This window comes from Artemia sp. Qi Xiang Cuo, chromosome 14, assembly GCF_049724085.1.
Source record: "Artemia sp. Qi Xiang Cuo chromosome 14, ASM4972408v1, whole genome shotgun sequence".
Classification (NCBI taxonomy): domain Eukaryota; kingdom Metazoa; phylum Arthropoda; class Branchiopoda; order Anostraca; family Artemiidae; genus Artemia; species Artemia sp. Qi Xiang Cuo.
This window is the reverse complement of record NC_142807.1, coordinates 28,442,622-28,450,745: the sequence shown is the minus strand read 5'-3', so window position 1 is coordinate 28,450,745 and position 8,124 is coordinate 28,442,622. Positions and strand designations below refer to the sequence as shown.

Below are 8,124 nucleotides of genomic sequence, written 5' to 3'. Positions count from 1 at the left end.
AATTTGCTTTAATTTTTATGCTGATTTTCAATGCTGTAATAAGTACAAAAGGAAATATTTGTAATATAATTTGTTTTCAGTAAAGCACCAATGACGTAGTTTGCTTTAGACTTAGAAAGTGAAAGAAGGAGGCAAAACCCAAACTCTTCTTTGTTTGTTTCAAGCTGGATTTGTATATTCCATTTAAGTTTCACTCGTTTTAAGATTTATTTACTCGTTTATATTAGTAAGTATTGTTTGTTTGTTGCTTATGGCAGTTTATTTAACTTCTGTTCGTTTTGGGTTTCATTTGTATCTCAGTAAAAAATTCTGCTGATTCTAAGCTTACATCACGTGTTCAGATCAAGCTATTTTCATTTTAAAATTTATTTATTTATTTATATTATTACCTGAAAAATGTTTTTTTGCTATGATTAATTAAAAAAAAAAAAATTCAATAAAATAAGTTTTTCAAAAAAAGTAACAAACTCCATTAAGCCAAAACAAACAAAATAGAATCAAATAATCTACCAAGAATGCAACTACCACAAATCAGTATCAATAAATACATGAAACCCAAAACAAACAGAAATTAAAACAAATAAAAGTCAAACTCAAAACGAGCAGAAAATAATATGCGTAGGGTTCTAAAGCCAAAGCCTTATGAAAGCCAGAATTTAAATTGTACTTTACTGAAAAAAATTCAAATGAATTTACAGAAAAAAATCTGCACTGCCAGTTTAATATACATATGCTGATATTTATTTTTTAGAATCTTAATCTAATTTTGATTTCATAAAGTTAGAAAAGTGAAAACATTTAAAAGAATTTTTTTTCAGTAAAGTACAAATTATATTCTGGCTTTTAGAAAGCTTGGGGTTTAGAACCCTACTAATAATAATTTCTGCTCGTTTTGAGTTTGACTTTTATTTATTTTAATTTCTGTTTGTTTTGGGTTTCATTTATTTATTGATACTGATTTGTGGTAGTTTTATTCTTGGTAGATTATTTGATTCTGTCTTTGTTCATTTTGGTTTAATGGAGTTCTTTACTTTTTAAAAAAACTGATTTTTCGAACAAGTTTTTTAATAAATTTCTGTTCGTTTTACATTGACATAGTCTTTTTCAGGGAGAAAGACTGAGCCTTTTCTAAAGTTAAACAACCATCCCTTCCGTAAAAACCTCAAATAACCCCAGAAATGTCAATGTGCCAGTTAAGAAAAAAAAAACTGTGTAGCCGATTTTAAAGCCGGGCCTCGGCACTCGGCATGTCGTAGGCTGTGGTAGGCATATATTGATTCTCGTTGTAAGTAGTAGCCTCCTACTGAGTCAGCTTTGCTTGCTACTCTTTCCTTCGGAAAACAGATTGCTCCCCAGGGGACAAATAGAACGTTGAAGGGTCCGAATGACTTGTAATCAGCATTTACGTAGTTTTTGGTGTCTTTGTAGGTTTGTACTGGGTTTTATGCCACATTTTGTTGGTGTCGAAGATTGTGATGGCGCTGTTCTTCTAACGTAAAATTTATTTCAGTTTGACCTTCATTTTTGGCTCGTTCTGATTTTTTGCCGTCGCTTGTCTTCTAACAGCATAATTCTATTTTTCGCTCCTTTTTTTACACGTTCTGATACTCGCTTTTTCGTGGTTACTTGTAGTTCTCACTGCCACTTATCTTTTAACCACATGTTTCATTGTTGTCGCTGTGGTATATCTTATAGCCTTATATTTCTTTGCTCTTCGCTTTTGTTTTTGAGTAGTTGTGATTCTTGCTGCCGCTTATCTTCCAACCGTATGTTTTTTTTTCTTCACTTTTATTTTTAACTCGTTGTAATTTTTGCCGATGGAAGTATTCTTACTGTATATATTTGTTCTTCATTTTCATTTTTCATTACTTTAGACATTTTGAATATCCTTTACCTTAGCTGCTCGGATTGGTCTTGTCCCGTTTGATGGTCAATGTTGTTCATTTGTCCTCTATGCATTATGAAACTACTTAAAAAGCCTTTATCAAATACGCTAATTAGGCTTGGTATTTTATACTGGGCCATGTTCCTTTTGTAATGTTTCATGTGTCACAGATGTAATTCCGGTAATTTGATTTCATTAAGTTCATTTTGTTGCGTTGAAAACAATAAGCTTACTGGTGTTTACTCTGTCGTATCTCTCTTTTTATGCTATTAATTAAAAGAGAAAATTTTTCCACGAAATAAGTTTTTCAGAAAAAAGTAAAGAACTCCATTAGACCAAAAATGAACTAAAATAGAATCAAATAATCTACCAAGCATACAACTACCGTAAATCAGTATTAATAAATATATGAAACCCAAAACGGACGGAAATTAAAATAAATAACAGAGTCAAGCTCAAAATGAGTGGAAATTAATATGAGTAGGGTTCAAAACCCCTATGCTTTCTAAAAGCCAGAAAATAATTTGTACTTTACAGAAAAAAAATTCAAATGAATATGCATTGTCACTTTAACATAAACATGCTCATATTTATTCCTTAAAATCTTGATTAATTTTTGATTTCTTAAAGGTATAAAAGTGAAAACATTTAAAATAAATTTTTTCTGTAAAGTAGAAATTATATTCTGGCTTTTACAAAGCATAGGGGTTGTAGAATTTGTGGTACTTGTATGTTTGGTAGATTATTTGATTCTATTTTTGTTCATTTTGTTCAATTTATTAATGTATGTAAAACTGTTAGGGTTTTTGAAACAACATGGCACTTTGCCGTGGTGTAATCTATTTAATGGTAAGTATACCTATACATAGTTGATCTTGCTCTAAATTGATAATAGATAATTGCTATAAATATATAATTTAAATATGGTCGTTTTTATCCAACAGTTTATTGCTTTAGCTTCGGCAACCACACCTTTGATATGTCGTATGAATTTTTTCGCAAATTTTTTGATTTTTTTATTTTTTTCAAATATAACGAGATTATTATAAATGCATTGCCATCCTCAGAAAGTAAAAAACTATAGCATCCATTTTGTGGCAGTTATAATGGAAGTAATATACTGCTTCATTATAATGTCTTGAAGTAAGTACCGTACCTTTTTTTTCAGTTTATGCTCAAAACCTACTAACTGATGATGATGAAGATGCAGCAAATAGACAGTTTTTTGGAGGTAATATTTTTTCAAAGTTAGATAGTTTATTGTATCTGCCGGCCAAATGTTCATAAAATTTACCACTTTATGTTCTGGGCTCGGTAGTCCATCTTTAATGCGTTTGAAGTTTGACTTGATTACTCATTTTAATTTCTTCTCAGTTACTCATTAATTTTGATGAAATTCGTCTTTTCATAGTGATTTCTGTCATTTAAAAAATCGGCTTACCATCAGTGATCATCATTGATTATCATCACATTATTAATTACTACAGTTCATTGTATGTTTTTCTTACAATATTTATTTCTTTATTATTGGTTCATCTTCTTATCTTTTGTGTGACGGGTTTCCGAATATACAGATATATATATATATATATATATATATATATATATATATATATATATATATATATATATATATATATATATATATATATATATATATATATATATATATATACATATATATATATATATATATATATATATATATATATATATATATGTATATATGTATATATATATATATATATATATATATATATATATATATATATATATATATATATATATATATATATATATATATATATATATATATATATATATATATATATATATATATATATATATATATGTATATATATATATATATATATATATATATATATATATATATATATATATATATATATATATATATATATATATATATATATATATATATATATATATATATATATATATATATATATATATATATATATATATATATATATATATATATATATATATATATATATATATATATATATATATATATATATATATATATATATATATATAACTATCTCAAACTTTAACTATCTCAAAACTTTCTAAATATAACTCAAAACTTATCTCAAAACTATCTAAATATAACTATCTCAAAACTTTGATAGGGTAGCTTTGTGGAAAAAGGGGCACGCGAGGGGGGATAGCCGCCCTCTAATCTTTTAGATCCCTTAAAAAGGACACTATAACTTTTGATTTCAGATCAAATGAGTCCGCTCCTGATATGCTAGAATCACTCTTTCGAAATGATCAACCATGGGATGAAAAACACGAACAAACAAAAAAAGAAACACGTATCGGTGATCTTTCTTTTGGCGAAAAACACAAAGTTCCACATGTGTGTATTTAGGAGCTTGAAAACTCTACAGTATGGTTCTCAGATATGCTGAACCTGATGGTGTAGTTTTCATTATGATCGCTTAACGTTTTGGAGGCATATCCTTTCTTTTTTTAAGAACGGGGCGAATTTTCTCAGTTTTGTAACTTTTGATGGGTAATATTAAACTTACTGATATTTATATATTTTGAATAAGCATAAAACTTCGGTTGTTTTAAAATATCTATTGTTATCAAAACTCTGATTTTTAGAGTTCCCGTTACTATTGAGCCGCATCACTCCTTACTCACAGTTCATTAACGTAAACTTTTTGATAAGCTGAAATTAATGAAGCGTAGAAATATTTATCTAAACTCGATGTTGCTTTAAGAAAAAATATACTAGCAAGGCCCCTGAGAGTCTGAAGCTAAATCTTTTGATTTTCAATAACTTTAAATTGATTGACTGTCTCATAATTTTAATACGAATACATCTCGGCCATATATGGACCAAATTTATTGTTTTTTGCCACAAAATGGAAGAAGACCCCACTACCAGGCGACGTCATATCGTTTCCTACTTAAATACTTCAATAGAATATTAAATTTCAATCCGATTGTTCTCTCCCCTAATATCCTAAGTCTAAGGGTTCGACACGATGATTCTAGAGTAAAAAAGGGAAAAAACGCAAGTCCGTGACCAATCTTCTTAAAGAACTACAAAGTTTGGTACTTTTATCTATAGGAACTTGAAACCTTTATTTGATGCTGTACTTATATGTTTAACCTTATAGTATAATATTCACCAGTATGAGTCTTCTTCTTTGGAGTTTTCTCCCTGCTATTCTAAAACTCACAAATTTTCTTAAGCATGTAATTTTTGATGATTAGTTTTGAATTTAATGAACTTGATGCATTTGAAATCATCATAAATAGGAGGCGATCCTTTTGATGTAAACATTATTGTCAGAAATTCTTCTTAGAGGTAGGCCTATGGTTACTATAAGCACGAGTCAATTTATACATACAGTTTGTTATCGTGAACTTGAACTGTTTGATAAACATTTTGCCCTCCCGGAAAATGTCACGCTTTTGGAGTGCAATTTGTGACGTTTGCTCCATTTTTATTTGTGTTCTACCCTTTTTGCTTGAAACATATTTTTAATTGGGTAGAAAAACGCTGTACTCAAACTATAATTTTTGAAAAAAAATTAATGGACAATAACTGAAGATAAGCCTTGGAACCACGAGGAGAATTATTGGCTTTATAATTCCCCAAATGGGATTAGAAACAAACAGCATGAAATTGTATTTGAAATAAAGTTAAATGAGGACTACTAGCTCGAGCAAAGTTAGGTATTAATTTGCTAGAATACGATTCTAAGGGATTGAGATGACAGCCATAGGCAGCGACCCGAGTTGGAGCCTCACGTCATCAGCTCTTTCCAGCAAATTCCGACCCTTGGCAGATGCAAATGAGCTTTCATTTCGCAGGGACTGTGGTTTGGCATTCGGCCTCTGCGCTCTCGCTATCACGGTGACACCTTTCCTTTTTATTTTGTTTTCATAGATTTTTATTTTATTTTTTTACAGTTTCGCAACCAATAAGAAAAAATTTGTCTATCTTTCACTCAGTGTGTACTCCTTTATTTGTTGGTTTGTTGAGAGAAAACTTCACAACGATCAGAGCTAAAAACGGGAAATTTAATTTACTGTCTGATTTTGACCTACAAAATAAAATCAATATCTATAAACATTAAAGAAAAATAGGCTAAAAATAAAGGAAGAAACTGGAAATCAGAAACCTGAAAGTTTTCCCCATAGTCTCTAGCGTTTTCCAAATAATTTGCCTGTTTTTTTTTTCACGACCATTTCTTTAATTTCTCAAGGACGTCCGCAAAACCAGCACGGCTCTTGGACAAAACACAGATTCTTGCAAAAAAAAAAAAAATTTTAAGAATCACACCTCTTCTTATATGAACAGGATTTATGACGGATGTCCAATAAATTATCAAAGATCCAGGTTATTACTTTTTTTTATTATTATGGCATAGGTGAGTGCTTTTATTGTTTTCTTTATACTTTCTTTAGTTAATACTTCAATCGTAATACTTGTATTTTAATGCTTTTATTTGTCCAGGATATCGACCATACAGAGGCTATGGATATCGTGGATTTGGTGGTTATGGTTATCGTGGTGGATATGGCGGCTACCGTGGTTTTGGAAGGCCATTCTATGGATAGATTCTGTCTCATTACAAGATTCTTTTTACTGTTTCTTTTGTATAATTTACGCATTCTTTCAGTTCATTTGTTACGAATAAACGTTCAATTTTGCTCTTTTGTAATTCTTTTTCTTTTTTCTTTGTTTTTAATAGCCAGGTAAACTTACTATAAAATGACTGGTAACTATTTTGTTACTGAATCGAAATATAAAATTACTGACTGAGCGATAGTAACCCATAATTTATATAAATAGACTTCGGTGCATACCAGAATTATAACTTTAGATCAATCTTAGGGTTTCTCCTCACCAAATTTTTGCACATTAGAAATTCAAAGTAGAAATTTTCGTCCAAACAAATGGAGAAATTAAGAATACAAAAAATCTAACAGAATGAATCTGATTAAAAAAAAGTGAAGGATATTGCCCTACGCAGTATACTAAAATTTTTACAGCAGAAACAAGATTTGGATAGTTTTGAGAAAGGCAAATTAATAGTGATTAATGTCTCCATTTATTTTTCTCCTGTGGAACATCGTTTGGAGACAACACTCTCGCTTTCCCTCAAACAAAGAGCCATAAGCCTTGAATATATTATTTATTTAATATTTATTTATTTCTTCTTTTTTTTTCAAGTCTAAAACCTACTGCGTCATTGGCGCTTTACTGAAAACCAATTTTATTACAAATGTTTTCTTTTGTACTTAATATTGAAAATAAACATTAAAATTATAGTAAAATTTTGAACTGATGAGCTTTCAGCAATTAATATCATTATACATCAAATATTCAGTTTAACTTATTAGTTGTTTCTAAAGTTGTTCAAGACGAATATAGTTTCACTATAAACAATAGTTTGGATACTGTCCCCTTCCTTAACTGTAAATAAAAACCAAAAGCCTACTGCGTCATTGGCGCATTACTGAAAACAAATTATATTACAGATATGTTCTTTTCCAGTTCTTTCAGCATTGAAAATGAAAATAAAGTCACAGTGAAAAAAATTCTTGAACTGATGGATCTTTAAACAATTCCTTTAAAATGAGCCATTGAACAACTCTCTACGATGTTCCAGTGCCAAGCTATCTGTGGAAAAAAAATATGCCGTTTAGGCAGAATGTTGTAGTAGCTGCCATTTTTCTTGATTTTCAAGCCAATATATTTCCCTTGCTGTTCAAGCCAAGGGGACAGAAAGTTTCCAATACTGGGGTTTCGGACAAGGCAGTTCTAGTGGTGTACTTTTTGTTTTGATCTGACTTTTTTTTAGGAGTTATTGGTTTTTATGCTTCTTAACATTGGACGTGATCGTCTCTTACTAGGTTGCTAGCTAGCACTGCAACCCAGATTTAAAGTCAATTTCCATTTTGTCATTCTTGATACTGCAATTTCTTCTCTGGATGAAAGATTTCAAAAGTTAGACGAGATTACTTCTATAATCGGATTTCTCTACAAAATATCCAAGGAAATGCCGCAACAACAAAGTCCCTGATGGACGATTGTATGAATTTACAACATTTCCTCTCAAACAAAGAAGCTAAAGACATTGAAAGCCACGAACTTTGCAATGAAGCTCAAGCCATTGCTACGAGAGTGCCCAAGAATCCAAATACAGAAGATGTTCTTAACTTCATCATAAGCAATGGCCTTAAAG

The 8,124-nt window shown here is 29.9% G+C and overlaps 1 long non-coding RNA gene across 1 annotated transcript in view; it reads left to right on the top strand.

Annotated features, from left to right (window-relative positions):
• Window positions 1-6,586, top strand: part of LOC148944341 (uncharacterized) — a 337,879-nt gene extending 331,293 nt beyond the window's left edge. The window contains exons 2-3 of the long non-coding RNA XR_016142891.1: window positions 3,054-3,116; window positions 6,390-6,586. This is a non-coding gene — a long non-coding RNA (uncharacterized LOC148944341). The remainder of the gene's footprint in view (window positions 1-3,053; window positions 3,117-6,389) is intronic.
• Window positions 6,587-8,124: the final 1,538 nt, after the last annotated feature.